The sequence below is a fragment of the Triticum aestivum genome, chromosome 6A, assembly GCF_018294505.1.
Source record: "Triticum aestivum cultivar Chinese Spring chromosome 6A, IWGSC CS RefSeq v2.1, whole genome shotgun sequence".
NCBI classification, from domain to species: Eukaryota; Viridiplantae; Streptophyta; class Magnoliopsida; order Poales; family Poaceae; genus Triticum; species Triticum aestivum.
The window spans coordinates 345,328,815-345,348,960 of record NC_057809.1 but is presented as its reverse complement, the minus strand read 5'-3'; positions in this window follow the sequence as shown (position 1 = coordinate 345,348,960).

Below are 20,146 nucleotides of genomic sequence, written 5' to 3'. Positions count from 1 at the left end.
TTTGGTATCTCAGAGTTAATTATTTTGGGCCTTTGAATTAAATAAATAGCTATTTGCATTGGATATATATATTATATATAATTAATATATGTCCAATAATTCTGGAACATTTTATGTGGTTTGGTATATTTTAGTTCTAGCCGCATAATTATTTTCAGGATTTTATAAAATGGTTTAGTATTTTTACTAAACCAAAACAAAACAGAACAAAATAGAAAACAATAAATAAAAACAGGAGAGAGAGGTAACCTACCTGGGCCACTTACCCGCAGCCTACCTGGTAGCCCACCTGGCCCAGCTCCCCCAACAGCCCAGCCCACCGCCGCCCCCCCTCCCCTGTCGTCTTCCTCCCTGCCAGGAGGACGGACACCGCGACGCCGCCGCGCGCGCCACCTCCACCCTGCTCGGCCACCTCCTGCTTCCTCCTCGACGCCCGGAGACGCCACACACCTCCCTGCCTCTCTCCCTCACTCTCCCACGTCCTCATCCTCTCCCAGGAACACTCCCCCCCTCCTCTGTTCTCCTCACCCGAACGGAGCCGCCGCCACCGACGAGAGCCACCGTGGCTACCGGCCACCCCACGGCTCACCGACGCCCCAGGAAGCTCCGCCGGTCCTTCCTCTACCTCCTCAACGAGCCACGAGGCCCCGGACGTGCCGCAACACCGCCCTCAATGTCCTCTTCAACCTCGGGACCGCCGGCCATCTTCGTCAAATTCGTCGGCTCCGGTGCCTCCCCGAGCTCGCCGAGGCCACCGCTGCACCCGCTGTGAGCTCCTGTACTGTTTCCCCCTCTCCCCTGGCCTGTTTTCTTCCTCTAACACCGATGCCGTCGCGGCCGAGAGCTTCTCGCCGCCGGCCATGGCGCAGACGTGGCCATAGCCGTGCATGCCCACGACGGAGTGCTTCACCGTGCTCATAAAGCCCCCAGGAGCCCAACACACCAACCAGCTCCCCCTCCCGCGCACCGCAACGCCAAACCCGCGGGTGCCCGAACTTCGGCCGCCGCGGAAGTGCTCGTCGCCGTCGACTCAGGCCATCCCAGCTGCTGTCGCTGCTACCACTAGATGCGCAAGAACGCCAGCAAGCCGTAGCCACAAACCGCGCTCAAAATGGAGCCCCGTAGCGTTTTTCCGAAACGCTCCGCCGTCGTTTTGGTCGCCGCCAGCGTAACTCCGGCGAGGGTGACGTGGCAGATTAATTCGGGCTAATGACACACTTAGTCAACACCTAGTGACACTGACAGTGGGCCCCACCCCTGGTCAAACCCCAGTCAGCGCTGGGTTTCACCGGGATTAGCTCCTGTGTCACTGACGTGTGGCCCCCACACGTCAGGTTTGACCCGAGCCAGCCCAGTTGACCCTGCTGACGTCACCGTGACGTGGTGCTGACGCCATAATTCATTTCTGGATTTATATTATTCAGGAAATTCCAGAAAATTGTAAAAACTTCTAAAAATCATAGAAATTCAACCGTAGCTCCAAATTAAATAATTTATATATGAAAAATTATCAGAAAAATTCAAGGAATCCATCTGTACCATTTTCATGCATGTTAGAACAACTTATAGATGCTGTTTAGCACAAATCATATAAAGGGCATTTAAATAATCACATATGGAGTTTGAATTTGAATCTTGTATTCAAACCAACATCATTTAATCTGTTGCTAGTTGCATTAGCTCAAAACACATTCATATTGCCATGTCATGAGCATGCATCATATTGTGCATTGCATTGATTGTATTTCTTCTTTATTGTCGGTATCTGTTCCCTCTCGATAGACGTGATACCGATGATGTGATCGTTGACACTGATGAAGACTCAATGCTATCTTCAGAAGTGCCAGGCAAGCAAAACCCCCTTGTTCATTCCGATACAATCCCACTCTCTCGCTCCTGCTCTCTTTTACTGCATTAGGACAACAACGATTCATCTGTTACTTGTTGCGGTAGTTGAACCCCTTTATCCTTTGCATGACCTGTCATTGCCACAGTAAATAGATGAAACCCACTAGCATGAGTAGGAGTTGGTTGAGCCCTGTTGTGCCTACTCATTCTTGCTTGTTTGTCATGCCTGCTACTGCTTAGAGTTGTGTCAGGTCTGATTCATCGGGAACGGATCAGAGGTGTGTGAACATGTCCTACCATTGAGAGCTAAGTGTGTGAACACGATTTGGTAAAGGTAGCGGTGAGAGGCCATGTAGGAGTACATGGTGGGTTGTCTCATTGAAGCCATCCTTAGGAACTGAGTTCTGTGTTTGTGATCCATGACTCAGCTACTACCATACATTGGGCCCTGAAATATGACCCCGCTCGACTTCTTATTCACCCTTGTCCTTTGTCCAGGAGTTGCAAGTAGTTTCTGGTGTTTGTAGTATGCTGGAGGCCGTGGACAGCGCTGACCGTAGGGGTGGGCTGTGATGCGGTAGGCACGTGGCCGGGTATACCGGGCGCCCGTTTGGTGTCACGGAACCCTGTTCACATCGTTTGGGGCTGTGAGCGAAACTCCGGCCGGATCTCCTCATGGATGGAACCCGAATAGGCGATAAACCTGGACTAGAGACTTGAGTGTTTAGGTAGGTCGTGGTCTACACCCACGTCGGCTTTCGCTTGAAGTCTGCCGAGCACATGTCGTGTGCAGACACTAAGTGGTGGAAACATGTATGAAGAAGTACACCCCTGCAGGGTTAACATCATCTATTCGAATAGCCGTGTCCGCGGAAAAGGACTTCTGGGTTGCTTATATCAGTTCATAGACAAGTGAAAGTGGATACTCTAAAATACGCAAGATAAGCATGAGTGCTATGGATGGCGTTCTCGCAGGGAGACGGGAGCGGATCCGTAGTGGTGTATTGATATGGTGAATATGTGGACTCATGTGCGCCACCTCAAAAGAGTTACTGGCAGTCGTAGTCAGGATAGCCACCGAGTCAAAGCTGGCTTGCTGCAGTTAAACTCCACCATCCCCTTGTTGATAATAATGCATATGTAGTTAGTTCTGATGTAAGTCTTGCTGGGTACATTTGTACTCACGTTTGCCTATTTTATGTTTTTGCAGAGAGACTTCGGTCTCACTAGTAGATTCGCGTGGACTTCGACGTTTAGCTTGTTACCTCAGCTACGATCTTGTGCCCTCGACAGGATCTGGTAGATAGTCAGGCTTTCAAGCCTTTTTCATTTATAGATGTCTGTACTCAGACATGATAGCTTCCGCTTGTGCTTTGATTTGTATGCTCTGAATGTTGGGTCGTGAGACCCCTGTTTGTAATATCTCGCTCCTCGGAGCCTATTGAATAAATTACTTGAGTCGTAGAGTCATGTTGTGATGCCATGTTGTATTTGCACATATCGAGCATATTGTGTGTATGTTATTGAAATGCTTGGTATGTGTGGGATCTGACCATCTAGTTGTTTATCTTTAGTAGCCTCTCCTACGGGGAAATGTCTCCTGGTGTTTCCAGCGAGCCATGGTAGCTTGCTACTGCTCCGGAACACTTAGGCTGGCCAGCATGTGTCCTTCTTCATTCCTGCGTCTGTCCCTTCGGGGAAATGTCACGCGATGAATACCGGAGTCCTGTTAGCCCGCTACAGCCCGGTTCACCGGAGTCCTGCTAGCCCAGTGCTACAGCCTGGTTTCACTCGCTGATGACCGACACGTTCGATGCTGGGTCATGGATGCCTGTCCCTGTAAGTCTGTGCCACTTTGGGTTTACGACTAGCCATGTCAGCCCGGGCTCCTTATCATATGGATGCTAGCGACACTGTCATATACGTGTGCCAAAAGGCGCAAACGGTCCCGGGCAAAGGTAAGGCGACCCCCGTGGGAATACCGTGCGTGAGGCCGCAAAGTGATATGAGGTGTTACATGCTAGATCGATGTGGCATTGAGTCGGGGTCCTGACATTGACTCAGGGGAGTCAACCAGGGCCCACCCGTGGTCAAGGTCAATGTCGGCTACACCGGCGTTTAGCCGCCGGCGAGCCCGACGCGGCGGCGAGAGTGGTTTTGGCCACTCCGACGACCAAATGGGCCGCGGAGGGCATCTAGGTGGAGCTGGGGACGAGCCGAAGCTCTTGGTGGAGTTAGCTGGGGTCGGGGTGGCCGGAATCGGTGCCGGCGACGACCTAGTTGGCCGCCGGAGTTCGGCCGAGGTCGAACACGGCGCTGCGGTGCACTAGAGGGGAAATGGAAGGGCGCTGCGGGCTCCTGGGAGGGCGGCGAACTTAGTAACATGCTCGGGCGCAAGCTGGGGTGGCCCTGGCCACGGCGGCGCCATGGCCAGCGGCAAGGAGCAATCGGCTCCGGTGATTAGGGCGGCTAGAGGGTGCGTTCCGCAGCGAGAAGAGAGGGGAAAGACGGCAGGGCTCACGTAGATCACGAAGCGATGCTCGGGGTAGCCGGGGCGTGCTGAGGATGACGAATCCTCGAGGGCGATCGTCGGCGACCGAAGCTTGAAGACGGAGTCGAGGCGGTCATCTTGGGGCGTCCGGCGCTCGGGGCTTGCTCTAGGAGGTGTAATGGATGGTGGCGGAGCTTTCAGGCGACACGGGGAGGCGAGGGGAGCACGGTAGGCGTGGCTACGGCGAGCGGCGGCGACGAGCTCCGCTCGGGAGAGAGCCAAGGAAGGGGAGAGGCCACGGGCGAGGGAGAGAGGGGTCAGGGGGGTGCGTGGCGCTCGGGGGAGGCGTCCAGAGTGTCGGGGAAGGAGAGCGGCAAGCAGGAGGTGGCTCGGTACGTGCCGGCGTGCAGTGGCCACACGCCTCGCGTCCTTCTGGCGCGAGGTGGGAGACGGTGGCGGTTCGGTGGGCTGGGCCGATGGAATTGGGCCAGGTGGGCTGAGAGGTGAGCGCCAGGTAGGGTTTCTCTACTCTCTGCTTTTCCTATTTCTGTTTTTTTTATTTTGCTCTGTGTTGTTTTAGTTTAGTAAAATACTAAACCATTTTATAAAATCCTGAAAATAGTTATGTGGCTAGAACTAAAATATACCAAACCACATAAAATGTTCCAGTATTATTGGACATATATTATTTATATATCAAATATATATCCAATGCAAATAGTTATTGAATTAATTCAAAGGCCCAAAATAAATGTTTCAGTCACTCCAAAAATATTGGTTTGCATTTTATTCTTGCCAATATTTTTCAAAGCTGAAAAGGAACATTTCCTTGGAAACATTTGAAGCAATTTTTAATGTTGATCATCATTTTTTTAAATGATTTCTGAGGCTCTCCAATTCCCCAATTCAAATTTAAAGAAATTTAGACATGATGCATGGATGCAATGCCACTAGTTACAAGCAAGCTCTAGGGCTGTGACAACTCACCCCCACTAAACAAGAATCTCGCCCCGAGATTCAAGACGTGAGGTAAGAGGAAAAGGGAAGTCACAACTATCACAATCTTCATGATCCATTTGCCCTTCTCAAAGAGGTTGATTCATTCCATCATTTTGGTCTTGACGTCTTTGCTTTCGAGATCTTCACTCGACACAACAACAGAAAGAAGGGGGAAACCCTACAGGATTTACTCTTCTTGAAGATCGAGCAACTCAAGATCAGTTCATGGAGAGACGTAAGAACAACTCTTGAGTTGAGACACCAAACACACATTAGGAATGATGGTAAAGAAATGGATGACGAAGGTTCAAATTGGTAGGCAACCATTCCACGCTTAGGTAAAATGGTGGATGGTGTCAAGGTGGCGAAGAAATAACTGCCAGGATTCCGTAACGGGCACCTTGGGAAAAGTGACGCAAAGAACTATTCCCTTAAGTGGCAAAAAGAATTACTTTTGATACAAAGATCATTGAATCTCTTTATACCAGCCTAAGGCAATCACAAACGATCGTTTGGAGGGGGTCGGTAGAATGGCATACTCGGACTTGGATGATGTGGATTACCTTGTTGAAGACAACGTAATGGATGAATTTGCTTACCACCGGAAATGGAAGAGACCCATGGTAGAATGGCACATTGGCGGTGCAAGCTGGGAACAAAATGCAAATGCTGGGAATGATTCTGGTAACTGGGGAAGAACCCAACAATAGAGAGTGAATTCACTGTTTGAAAAGGTCATAGCATTGCCGAGGAAACTGAGAGCACTATACAGTTAATGCCGACGATCAAACCTAGCACTTGCGCGTGCTCTCAAGAACTTGAGCATTTCCATAATCATCAAGATTTTACCAATATCCGTGTCAAGGATCCTGGCAACACAACTTGCTACCATGATGAATGATGATGGATGATGCAGATGCAAAGGAAGATAACACTTTCTCAGATTTCACCCTTGGCGGGGCCAAGGAAATAAAATCTGGATGATCGACCGAGAGACATTTAGCACTCCGCTTCTAATGCTCTCCTTAATGTGCTAGCGTAATCCATTTATTGAAATGGTTTGGTAACCAGACCATCAAGTAAAAGGGTCGGACTTCGGGAGCACAAAAATCCATATGGAACAACTAGGGAGTAGATCCTACGAAATCCTTATGGGGAGGTGGCCAACTTCCTCAATCAAGATATTATAATAACAGGTCTTCCGGCTGGGTGTGTTGGCCACGACATCCACTTTACCGGTTTCCGAGGGACCGATATTATAGTTCTTGGGAAATGTTCCAAACCATCATATTTGCCTGAGATTCAGATCTGGTTGGTGTCAGGATATTCCAGACTCATCGAGTCTAGGAAGAAAATGAAAGTTTGCAACACAAATCGACGAGAAGATGTTGCGAGATTCTCGGGGAATGAACTACGATAGTAAGCTCCAAAACATGAGCTGGTTCTGCTACAAACATGTGAACACGTTGTCCCAGACAAGCATGGCCACGTAGTAGTCTTATAATTAAACACTACCGAGTTCAGGTGGGGAACCATCATCGAGGATATCGAAGTCTTTACGCAAGTCCATGGATTAGATCCCAAGCATAGACTTCTTTTCCTTGAACAAGTCAATCAGTGGCTTAGTGTGCTATGGACACATATAGAATGAAGGTTGCAAGCCTCCAGACTACAGAATACTTCGCACGTGTGCATGACTGATTTGGGATGATTCCAAAGGAAACAAAACAATCTTCCTCGAATTCATGGCGGCAACTTACATCAGATGCACATGAATTAGAGGAAGTCACTACTTTCATCCAAACATAGGCTTCATGAACGGAGCACGAAGGCATTGCTTACAAAATTTTCAACACTAGGTTGATGTTCAACATGATTCATGGGGGGAGACGAAATGCTACTGATGGGCTCAACAACAACTCATCGGAATTTCCATATCACTGGACTTCCACCATCATGTGAACACGGTGATAGCATTGGTCAGACCAAAGATGTAATGGTGTATGCTCGAGGGATCAACCACGAGTAAGACAACATTACGAGCATCGTTGGTACTGATTTGATTTGACGATAGCCCACACTCAAATCAAAGGATTGATAAGACAATAGGTCCAGCAACTGATCACAGGGACCAATCGATGAAGATATCATCTTTCTTCAACACACACTACACAAGAATATCCCTTTGGAACGAACTAAGTCAGGCAAGCTTTTATCTTCCAACTCTCCAAGTTGTTGTCTAGCTTAACCAACTAGCTCAGGGATATCTAACACCGATTCTTGGAGAGAGGGTGGTTCACAAGAAACCAACTTGATCACGAGCTCAACATAACAGTCAGGGGACAACCTGGTAATACTTCCGAGAAGATATTCGGAAAATCACGAACCACCGGTATGTTACTAAGCTCGAGAACAATCTCGCTTTTGAGGGCAAGACGATATGATCAAATGAGTGAGGACTTGACAAGATCCTAACTCATCAATCGAAGGGTGCACCGAAATAAGGACTAGGTAGCACGATCAGTCTTAGAAGGATGATTCAAAAACCAACACGCTAAGAATGAAATTATTGTCCTTTAACTACCAAGCAACGAGGTTGCTAGGAGTATTGATTTCACACATCACAATTCATTTGTCGGTATTCCGGTTGCATCAACACGAAGACCGAGGAATGACTAATTATGGTGAGAAGTATCACTACGTCAAAATTCATGAGAGTTGGTGCAGTTCTCATGACAATTCTGACATAAAGGGGGTAATACTCCAAGGTAGAACAGAACCAAAAGCTGGATTGGCATTTGATCTGCGGAATACAACTGCTTTGACCCAATCCTAGATATGGATGAGGTACTGGAGTTTGTTTCTCCAAGTCATTCAGGACAGAATGGCTTGACGGACCACAAGAGTAATAGGCATCGATAAACGAATGCACGCATACTCTTGACTATCAATTGATAGACGAGGGTTAGAATGCAACTAAAGAGAACAACTCAAAGGAACATATAATTTTCTGAGTTGTGGATGCATAGATTAGTATGTCGAGCGAGATCAACATTTCTTCCAGATAACCCATGCAGAGAGGTAGGACTGGCAGAGTCACGATTTATGAATGGAGATCTCCTCAAGAGTACTCTAATTGTGATCTTTTGATCCAATAAACATCTGCCATAAGCGGTTCATAGTATTTGGAAGAAGGAAAAACCACAGACCTCGAGGACTATCGCAAAGTTACTAATATCCTAAAGGAACTAGCAAACACTATCAACATGAAGTAAGTAGAGTGAATCTCGGGTTCAAAACCCAGGAATAGAATACCTAGTACTAAGTAGCATCACGGAATGCTTTCGAGAATAAAGGCCAGAATCATCACACTGGGACACAAATCATGGCTAGCTTACTAGGTGACTCCCTAAAACTCCTAGGGTCATAATAGTAGCTCCAACATATATACTGAGGCAACAGAGTACCTCAACCGGCGATTAGTGTGCTTATTCTGACCAGACGGACACCAAAACAGAGGGAAAGGATTTTGCAATTGCATTAGATTATTTAGAAACCTGGGATGACTCGGACAGCATAACGGCTGTAAATGCTCAGAAAAGATTTGAGACATTCACAAAAATGGTGGCATAACCACTCAGAAGCACAATATCAAGGTTTCGAGATCAACAGTTAACGTACGGAAGTCGTAGGAACTGAACTCAAGCTTAAATCCAACAATCTTATAAGTCTACGGATTAGTAACACGTGATCCTGATAGAAAGAGGAGATAGCCTAGTTCTTAATCCCCGTAGAAGAGAAGAGGATGACTCAGATCAGAAGGGCCATGAGGTATAAGGAGTAAAAAGAGCCTTACGTTCCATCCCACAATCAATTCCCTTACATAACTAAAGAATTTCTAGACACAACTTCGACCAGTTTGGCTTGGTAATCCTACAGGCAGTCAGCTCTGATACCAAAGCTGTCAGGACCCCGACTCAATGCCACATCGATCTAGCATGTAACACCTCATATCACTTTGCGGCCTCACGCACGGTATTCCCACGGGTGTCACCTTACCTTTTCCCGGGACCGTTTGCGCCTTTTGGCACACGTATATGATAGTGTCGCTAGCATCCATATGATAAGGAGCCCGGGCTGACATGGCTAGTCGTAAACCCAAAGTGGCACAGACTTACAGGGACAGGCATCCATGACCCAGCATCGAACGTGTCGGTCATCAGCAAGTGGATCCGGGCTGTAGCACTGGGCTAGCAGGACTCCGGTGAACCGGGCTGTAGCGGGCTAACAGGACTCCGGTACTCAATGCGTGACATTTCCCTGAAGGGACAGACACTGGAACGAAGAAGGACACATGCCGGCCAGCCTAAGTGTTCCGGAGCAGTAGCAAGCTACCATGGCTCAATGGAAACACTAGGAGACATTTCCCGGTAAGAGAGGCTACTAAAGATAAACAACTAGATAGTCAGATCCCACACATACCAAGCATTTCAATAACATACACACAATATGCTCGATATGTGCAAGTACAACATGGCATCACAACATGACTCTACGACTCAAGTATTTGTTCATTAGGCTCCGAGGAGCGAGATATTACAAACATGGGTCTCATGACCCAACATTCAGAGCATACAAATCAAAGCACAAGCGGAAGCTATCATGTCTGAGTACAGACATCTATAAATGAAAAAGGCTGAGAAGCCTGACTATCTACCAGATCCTGCCGAGGGCACAAGATCGTAGCTGAGGTAACAAGCTAAACGTCGAAGTTCACGTGGAACTACTAGTGAGACTGAAATCTCTCTCTGCAAAAACATAAATTAAGCAACGTGAGTACAAATGTACCCAGCAAGACTTACATCAGAACTAACTACATATGCATCATTATCAACAAAGGGGATGGTGGGGTTTAACTGCAGCAAGCCAGCTTTGACTCGGTGGCTATCCTAAACTACGACTGCAAGCAACTCTTTTGAGGAGGCGCACACGAGTCCACATATTCACCAACCAATACACCACTATGGAACCGCTCCCGTCTCCCTACGAGAACGCCATCCATAGCACTCACGCTTATCTTGCGTATTTTAGAGTATCCACTTTCACTTGTCTATGAACTGATATAAGCAACCCAAAAGTCCTTTACCGCGGACACGACTATTCGAATAGATGATGTTAACCCTGCAGGGGTGTACTTCTTCATACATGTTTCCACCACATAGCGTCTGCACACGACATGTGCTCAGCAGACTTCAAGCGAAAGCCGACATGGGTGTAGACCACGACCTACCTAATCACTCAAGTCTCTAGTCCAGGTTTATCGCCTATTCGGGTTCCATCCATGAGGAGATCCGGCCGGAGTTTCGCTCACAGCCCCAAACGATGTGTGCAGGGTTCCCGAGATACCTAACAGGTATCCGGTACACCCGGCCACGTGCCTACCGCATCACAGCCCACCCCTACGGTCAGCGCTGTCCACGGCCTCCAGCATACTACAAAAACCAGAAACTACTTGCAACTCCTGGACAGAGGACAAGGGTGAATAAGAAGTCGAGCGGGGTCATATTTCAGGGCCCAATGCATGGTAGTAGCTGAATCATGGATCACAAACACAGAACTCAGTTCCTAAGGAGGGCTTCAATGAGACAACCCACCATGTACTCCTACATGGCCTCTCACCGATACCTTTTACCAAATCATGTTCACACACTTAGCTTACACACAGTAGGACAAGTTCACACACCTCTGATTCATCCCCGATGAATCAGACCTGACTCAACTCTAAGCAGTAGCATGCATGACAAACAAACATGAATGAGTAGGCACAACAGGGCTCAAGCAACTCCTACTCATACTAGTGGGTTTCATCTATTTACTGTGGCAATGACAGGTCATGCAGAGGATAAAGGGGTTCAGCTACCGCAGCAAGTAACAAATGGCTCGTTGTTGTCCTAATGCAGTAAAAGAGAGCAGGGCGAGAGAGTAGGATTGTATCGGAATGAACAAGAGGGTTTTGCTTGCCTGGCACTTCTGAAGATAATATAGTTCTTCATCGATGTCACCGAACAATCGTCGGAACGTCGTCTACTGAGAGGGGACAATTACCGGCAAACAAGAAAGAACACAATCAATGCGATGCAACAATATGATGCATGATAAGGACATGGCAATATGCTGGTGTTTTGAGCTAATGCAGTTGTAAGCCAAATTAATTGAAGTGGAAATCAAACAAGGTTAAACTCCAACTCCAAATGTTCTTTCACAAATTACCCTAATCATGATTCATCCTATTCAGTGAGGTTAACTTGTTCAAACATGCATGATCATGGCCTAAACAGATTCTTCATATTTTTCTGATCATTTTTCATATATATATTATTTCATTCTGAGCTACGGTTGAATTTATATGATTTTTAGAAGTTTGGGGTATTTTCTGAAATTTCCTGAATTAAAATAAATCCAGAAAATCAATTACTGCGTCAGCCTGACGTCAGTGTGACATCAGCGGGTCAACGGGACACGGTCCGGGTCAAACCTGACAGTGGGTCCCGCGTGTCAGTGTAATTAGTTAAACTAAAATTAATTTAAACTAATCCTAAATAGTTAACAGGGCTGGGCCCCACCTGTCATTGACTCAGGAGAGTCAACCAGGGCCCACCCGTGGTCAAGGTCAACGTCGGCTACACCGGCGTTTAGCCGCCGGCGAGCCCGACGCGGCGGCGAGAGTGGTTTTGGCCACTCCGACGACCAAATGGGCCGCGGAGGGCATCTAGGTGGAGCTGGGGACGAGCCGAAGCTCTTGGTGGAGTTAGCTGGGGTCGGGGTGGCCGGAATCGGCGCCGGCGACGACCTAGGTGGCCGCCGGAGTTCGGCCGAGGTCGAACACGGCGCTGCGGTGCACTAGAGGGGAAACGGAAGGGCGCTGCGGGCTCCTGGGAGGGCGGCGAACTTGGTAACATGCTCGGGCGCAAACTGGGGTGGCCCTGGCCACGGCGGCGCCATGGCCGGCGGCGAGGAGCAATCGGCTCCGGTGATTAGGGCGGCTAGAGGGTGCGTTCCGCAGCGAGAAGAGAGGGGAAAGACGGCAGGGCTCACGTAGATCACGAAGCGATGCTCGGGGTAGCCGGGGGCGTGCTGAGGATGACGAATCGTCGAGGGCGATCGCCGGCGACCGAAGCTTGAAGACGGAGTCGAGGCGGTCGTCTTGGGGCGTCCGGCGCTCGGGGCTTGCTCTAGGAGGTGTAATGGATGGTGTCGGAGCTTTCAGGCGACACGGGGAGGCGAGGGGAGCACGGTAGGCATGGCTACGGCGAGCGACGGCAACGAGCTCCGCTCGGGAGAGAGCCAGGGAAGGGGAGAGGCCACGGGCGAGGGAGAGAGGGGTCAGGGGGGTGCGTGGCGCTCGGGGGAGGCGTCCAGAGTGTCGGGGAAGGAGAGCGGCAAGCAGGAGCTGGCTCGGCGCGTGCCGGCGTGCGGTGGCCACACGCCTCACGTCCTTCTGGCGCGAGGTGGGAGACGGTGGCGGTTCGGTGGGCTGGGCCGCTGGAATTGGGTCAGGTGGGCTGAGAGGTGAGTGCCAGGTAGGGTTTCTCTCCTCTCTGCTTTTCCTATTTCTGTTTTTTTATTTTGCTCTGTGTTGTTTTAGTTTAGTAAAATACTAAACCATTTTATAAAATCCTGAAAATAGTTATGTGGCTAGAACTAAAATATACCAAACCACATAAAATGTTCCAGTATTATTGGACATATATTATTTATATATCAAATATATATCCAATGCAAATAGTTATTGAATTAATTCAAAGGCCCAAAATAAATGTTTCAGTCACTCCAAAAATATTGGTTTGCATTTTGTTCTTGCCAATATTTTTCAAAGCTGAAAAGGAACATTTCCTTGGAAACATTTGAAGCAATTTTTAATGTTGATAATCATTTTTTTAAATGATTTCTGAGGCTCTCCAATTCCACAATTCAAATTTAAAGAAATTTAGACATGATGCATGGATGCAATGCCACTAGTTACAAGCAAGCTCTAGGGCTGTGACATTGGGTCGGGCCATGAGCGAGGCTGAAGGTTTCAGTTTCTTCAATTAGTTTTCCTATTACTTTTGCTCTTTGTTTTTTGTTGATTTTATCCACCTTCTTTCTCAGAAGTAACTCGTGATTTAGAAAGGTTTGAAATATTAACGAAAGTGGACAATGTAAAACAAGTGTTGATTATGGCAAAAGAGCGCACATTTTTTGAATTAGAATAAACCTTTTTTTATTTTTCCGAACAAATTTATACAAGAATTATTTAACAACGAGGAACAACTTTTAATATTTGGTGAATAAAAATTGAGAATGATGAACATTTTTTCAACTTGCTGTACAAGATTTGCATTCTAGATTTGGATTGATACTGAATTCATGGGTAACCAAAGTAAAAATGTTATTTTGTGAGTATCGCCCCTCCATGGGAAAAGCAATAGCACCTACCAGTACAACAAAAGCCAAGTCCGGAGGTGTGGTCTAAACTATTATAACCTCATGAAAATCCACTTGCAACGAAGAATGCAATGGGAAAACAAACAAAAAGGCATGGTATAAAATGTTGATAACCGACCACATAACTAATAGATAATATAGCGGTCGCATCACAAGCTTACAATTTAGATGAGCATCAACATAGCATGAGGACAAGCAGACATACATTTAGGAAAATAGATTGATCAACTAGCCAACTGGAATGTGCAGAAACGTAATATCTTATCGTCTTATTGAGAGTAGCCTAGGCCGAAGGCAAAAGATCACAAAGGTGTAGCTAATATAAGATGGTACATACATACTGGTATATTTACATTCATCGTAATAAAAAGGTTTATGCACCAAAAGACCAAGAGGGAAGTCTGGAACGCATAGATCAACTGCATGGAACATCTACATCGATTTCATGAGGAGTTGCACGGCGGTGTGGCTTCACGACGGGGTAAGCAGATCCATGATAGAGAGGTTGGTCTTAAGAGCTTTGAATGACTCAATAGCATCGACGTGAAACGCCGGTCACATTCATGCCAAGCAGGCCTACGAGTTCGGGAGGGGTTTTCCTGAGCGTCCAGGCCGCTACATGAATATTGCGAATAGTAGGGTCATGATGCATGTTGTTGTGGGTGACCTGGCCAGCAGATCGACCCACAATATGCTTCCCTTTTGCTCCAAACAATTCAAGCTCAGCCTCTCCTCTTTGATCTTTTGCAAGGACAATAATGTGTACCTGGTCATTAGCAAACAAACTATAAGCAAAGCAAAAGGAGCACTACGAACCGATGAAAATTTGTGCTTGTTTTACCTTATTGTTGCACTGGTACATGAAAAGCTACGGTGCCCACATGATACATCAGGATGGGTGAGCGAAGTTGCAGCCGACATGGACATATAGTGGCAGTCCGTACAGAAGGTGGCCCACCATTTTCTCAAATGTGAAACCCTGATAGTTGTCACATTGCATCGAAACGTACTCACCTATGAAGCAAAGGAAGGCAGTGCATCAGCAGTATTCTTGCAAATGCATAAATCGTAAGTACTATAGGCAGACAGTCAATACTACTAGGGACTACATGGTTACCACCTTGTGATACAGATTAATGTTCATGAGGTGGGTTAATAATGTCATTGGAAAGACATCAGCATGTTGGGTCTGGAGGATAATCTTAGATAGCGCAGGAAGGTGTTCAATTGTTGGGAACGAGGGAGGGAGCCTGACAAACAAAGACGCCACACTACATAAGTATAAATCAGAAAGAAGAAAGAAGAAATGTCATATGAATAGTCCAAAACTCCTTACCTGCTCCTAAATACATTTATATCTGGTATATCATGGTTGATATACCATTTGCAGGCACATCCTTTAGACAATTCTTTGGATCCTAGCTTATGGCAAACGTCACGATCATTAAGCACACAAAGGCAATAAGAAACAAGTACACACATCCATCAGTCTGTTTCTTAGCGAACCTTCATTAACAAAAACGGTGGCACCAACAAAGATGACCACAGCTGGTTTTGTTTGACTCATGAAATGAGCACTTTCTCTGTTAAATCGAACAGCTCTTTCACCTAGAGGGTTATTCCAAGATTATTGCCACTAAAATAATACGAGAACAGAAGGGTACAAATAGAGATAGGATGAGCTTCTGTGAAAAATGGCTAGTAGCAAAATAAAACAATACATGAAGATAAGAAACCAGAACACATACTTATGATTAGAAAGGAGTACATGTCGCTTGAATACTTGTCTAAGTGTGTGAGGCACCCGAATAGCTTTCACAGGAGAGATTGTCGTGATAACTCCAATAACATCTACATGAACAAATGCGAACCTACTATTTAAAAGACGGCGATTTCTGCAGAATAATGGAGTATAGAGCATAAGAAGAGCCACGGGTGTAATTTGCATCACCTATGTAAGTCTGAGGAGTATCATTTGCAAGGGGTAGCACATTAATTGGAGTCAGGTGGAACGTCCACTCTGGGAACTCGTCGTTTAGGTGGAAACAGTTCTTTATGAGTGTAAATTGTGTAAACTTGATCATCAATGATGCGTCGACGAGGTTTAAAATGATTGGCCAAGGAAGCATGGCAAATCGACTAAATTCATACACCACACCCTCATGTAGCATGTCCATATGAGCGGCAAGGATATCCGTTGGCACAGTTGCATAACCATGGTTACCCTACAAAAGTAACACATTATCCTAAACAGACAGCAGCGTCGAGCAACAACAATATACTTTTAAATAACTTTAATTCGTACCTGAGCATCAAGAAGAACCATGTGCACAACTTTGACGGGTCCATTCTCCAAACCACCATGGTAATGCCATAGGCGTGATAGACGGACACAGACAAACTGTTTGTCCTAGCCGGCGTGCCGATCAGACAAAGCAACACAAGCCATCTGGCAAGAACGGAACCAAGATAATCATTGTTAGATTCCAGATGCGAGAGGAATACGGCAAAGAACACGTGGGTACTCTAGATCGATAAAATCAAAAAGACGTGCAAGGAGATTCTTGAAGGCACGTAAAATTTTAGGAATACGTAATAGCATGCCAAGAGAAGCAACAACAAGGCCCAGACATGCGGGGTATAGGGTGGCACGACATTACATTAGGAGAGGGGAATGGGAGTAAGAATAAACTTACCAAAAGTATGAGAAGGCGAAACCCTGGAGGCGGCGCCGACCGAAGAGGGGAAACCAAGTTGGAGACCTAACAGAGTAGATGAGCAGTATATGCAGACTAGAGAGGTGATCCATATATAGGTGGGACAAACCCAAAGCCCACCAAAGGGTGAAAGTTTCATATGGCTCTCATGGAAAAACAGAGAGGTAATAGCAAGCGGGCCGTGGACACATCGACCGCTGTTTTCTAATATCATGATGGAAAATCGGAAAAGAAAAATAGGTACTACCATATGGGTGAATGTAGCTAGATCACCTACTCAAATTGAAGAGTTAGGTTGAGAATTTAGACACGGCAGCACATGAGAACTTTATATAGCTCTGAACTTGGCCATGGTTCAGACCGATTACAACCATGCCCATATAGAGGTTGCTATACCAAACATCTATAAATTGTCTTGTGCGTCGTGCAATTACTTGGAAGCAAAAGGTAATGCAAGGTACTTTGCATAAGCAGAGGTCCTCTAGGAGGGGTACGAACCAAAGGGGCTATGAGGATGCCCATTTGCTGATAAGAATTGCACCAAACATGATACACAGGATAACACAATGCCTTTACTTTGCCAAATAATTCATCAGGGTAACCTGCTAACACTAGAAGCGAGAAAAACATAAGAAACAACCCACAGGGGAGCCAAGAGGTGAAACTTACACAAATTAAAATAAGAAAGACAACACGGGTATGGATTAGGTTCAATGATTCATGAACATCTGGAGTACAAAGCAGAGTTACGACGATGTGATCAAAGTGTATCAATCGCCTTTTCATTTACAAAGGTAACAATCCTGACATAAGTACTTCTACCCTCCACACACGGATATCGTCGTGATCTAAACTGAAACAACAGGGCCAAAAGTACTTCACATGGCATGTCCAGCCACTCGCCTTCCCATTTCACCTCGGGGCACTGAGTGCGTGCATGGATGCATTTATCATGTATCCTAGACAGATGCAACGGACAAGTATTAAGCACAGGACATCATACATATATAAACCTGGAAACGAAAATGTAGAGAGTGAGCCCAAGCCATCCAAACCTATCAAAAAGATGGCTTCTAGCCAAGTAGCATGATAGTCCGGATGGACAGCAACATGACTGGTGGCAGTCGTTGTCACCCTTAAGGAACCAAGTGATGTGGTGTTAAGTGCCTACGAGCCACAGCTCAAGCACGGTAATCGCTCGTACAAGCATACCGGCGAGGAACCGTCAATTTACAATGACATTACCCAAAAGTGTTGGATCTCCAAAAGTTTTCTTGCCTCCTGGAACAACAGTTAGAAAAAAGGAAACCATCCATGAGAACGGTCGGTGTAAACGCAGGTCATAAGACACCTCAAAAGAAATCAGGAAAAAAAATGCTCTATGCTTACCTAGGCAGTATTCCTACTTCTTTTTGCCCTAATTGCTCAGGTTGCCTCAAGCATCAGCAGGCACGGACATGCAAAGCCTGAAAACAGCAAGGCAAATTAAATCGTTTTGCAATGGAAGCAAAACGCCTGGACACAAGTAAAGAAATAGAGCTTACTTATTTGCATCGGAAGCCCGATCAGGTACTGGCAAGTCATCTGTCTCGGTGGAAACAACAAGCAGTGGTGATCTCTCCTACTCAGCGACAGACCCGCTACCCTGTGAGAGAAAACATGTATACATAAATAAGTATAGACTATTAAGAGATACTTGCAAAGACAGACGATGTGGAAATTACCAAGCTGTCGTATTCTACATCATCAAGAGGATTGTCAACTAGATCAGATATCACAAGGGTAGCCGAGACAGGCGTCTTGTCCATGAAAATACCTTGTTGAGCCTTTGGTTTAACCTCAGATGCCACACCTCTACAAAAAATAGAGAAAATACATGAAACACAAAGGTGCGTCAACAGCTTAAAAGGAAAATGGCAAGTTGAGTGTAACTGCACGGACCTAGTCACACTTGGCTTCGTGACAGAAGGCAGGGATGACAAAGAAGGAAGGAAAGCATGGCTCTAATTGAAAGGGGAAAATGTATCAAATGACTAGGCAAAGCAAAGAAATAGATCAAGTATCCAATCTATAAGAGCAGACGTGATAAGAATAGGGCTGAAACTTTAGGATGATTAAATTGCTTGTTGGTTTGTGCGGTGCAAAACAGAAACTTTGGCTGTAGTGCTCGATTTTACATTTTTTTACTGGAACATCAAACGGTTTTGAAAAATTTTGCACAGTCTTTCTATACAAAATGTTTATTTTTTCCCAATTTTTTAGAATTTTTTGAATTATAGAAGTATGGTGGATGTTCAAATCTTTACATATTGTCTTGTTTTCACAGATTGCTGTTATAGCTTCATTATTTGCGTATGTTTGAATTCTTGTTGAAGCATCCTTAACTTGGGGACATAGAATTGTGATAGCATACAGTGGGTAATATTTGTTTATAATTATACAATTATGTTACATCAGTACATGATGGGATTTCTGTAACACCCCAGATGTAACTTTCCATAAATGTAACTCCAACTCTTGCCATTTTCGGCTATGTGTTATGCTATATCTTTCGTGGTTGAGTTTTGTCTTCATTTTCCATTTTGTTCATGTCATGCATTTCATCCCATGTCATCATGTGCATCTCATTTGCATTCGTGTTCGTCTCATGCATCCGGACATTTTCCCCGTTGTCCGTTCCGGAATCAGACACTCCCACATGCACCCGTTGCACCCCTCATATCTTGTTTCATGAGCGGGAGAAAAACATTCTCGGAATGGGTCGAGATTTGTCGAGTGGCCTTGGTACATCACCAGTAGGCCACCTGCCAAATTTTATTCCATTTGGAGGTCGTTTGATGCCCCAACGGTTAACCTAGTAACCCCAAAGGCCTCTCTCTCTTTGCAGCCCAAAACCCCTCCAAAACAACCCACTAGCCATCTAAACCCCCTTCATGCTATCCGTCGGTGGATCACGATCGTGTGGGCGAAAACCGTACCTCATTTGGACTCTCCTAGCTCCCCTACCTATAAATTAGCCCTCTCCCCCGAAACTTGCGGATGAAACCCTAGTCTTCCCCTTCCTCTGCGCGTCGGACACGTCCGCCGCGCCGCCCGAACCAATCAAACGCCACCACGTGTCCCCGCCGCCGTCCTCCACCGCACGCTGCCCTGGGCCCGTGGGAGCCCACATCCGGCCCTCCTGGCCAAGACCGCGCCCGCGCTCCTCCACCACCGCGCCCGACAGCGCCCCGTCGCCCTGCCGCCCGACGCCGCTTCTCCGGCAGCCGCCCTCGCCGCCACATCGCCACTCGTTCCCCGCAGCCCCGCCACCGGTCGCCACCCATGAGCTCGCCACCTCCCGAACCCCTACCAGACGCCGTCGCTGGCGCTCTTCCCCGTGAGCTCGTCGCTGGATCTGGTCCTCCTCGTCGCCATTGACATCTCCGGTGAACCTCGGTTCCCGCGCCCTCCCGAACCCTAGATCTGCGAGGTGGTGAAATCTTCTAAGTCCCTGGATTTTCACATTATGTGCGCCCTCCCGAATCCATGGCTCTGATTTGCGCATATGATATATCAAAATGTTCGTCTCATGATGCTCTTCATGCTAGTTTCATTTTCATGC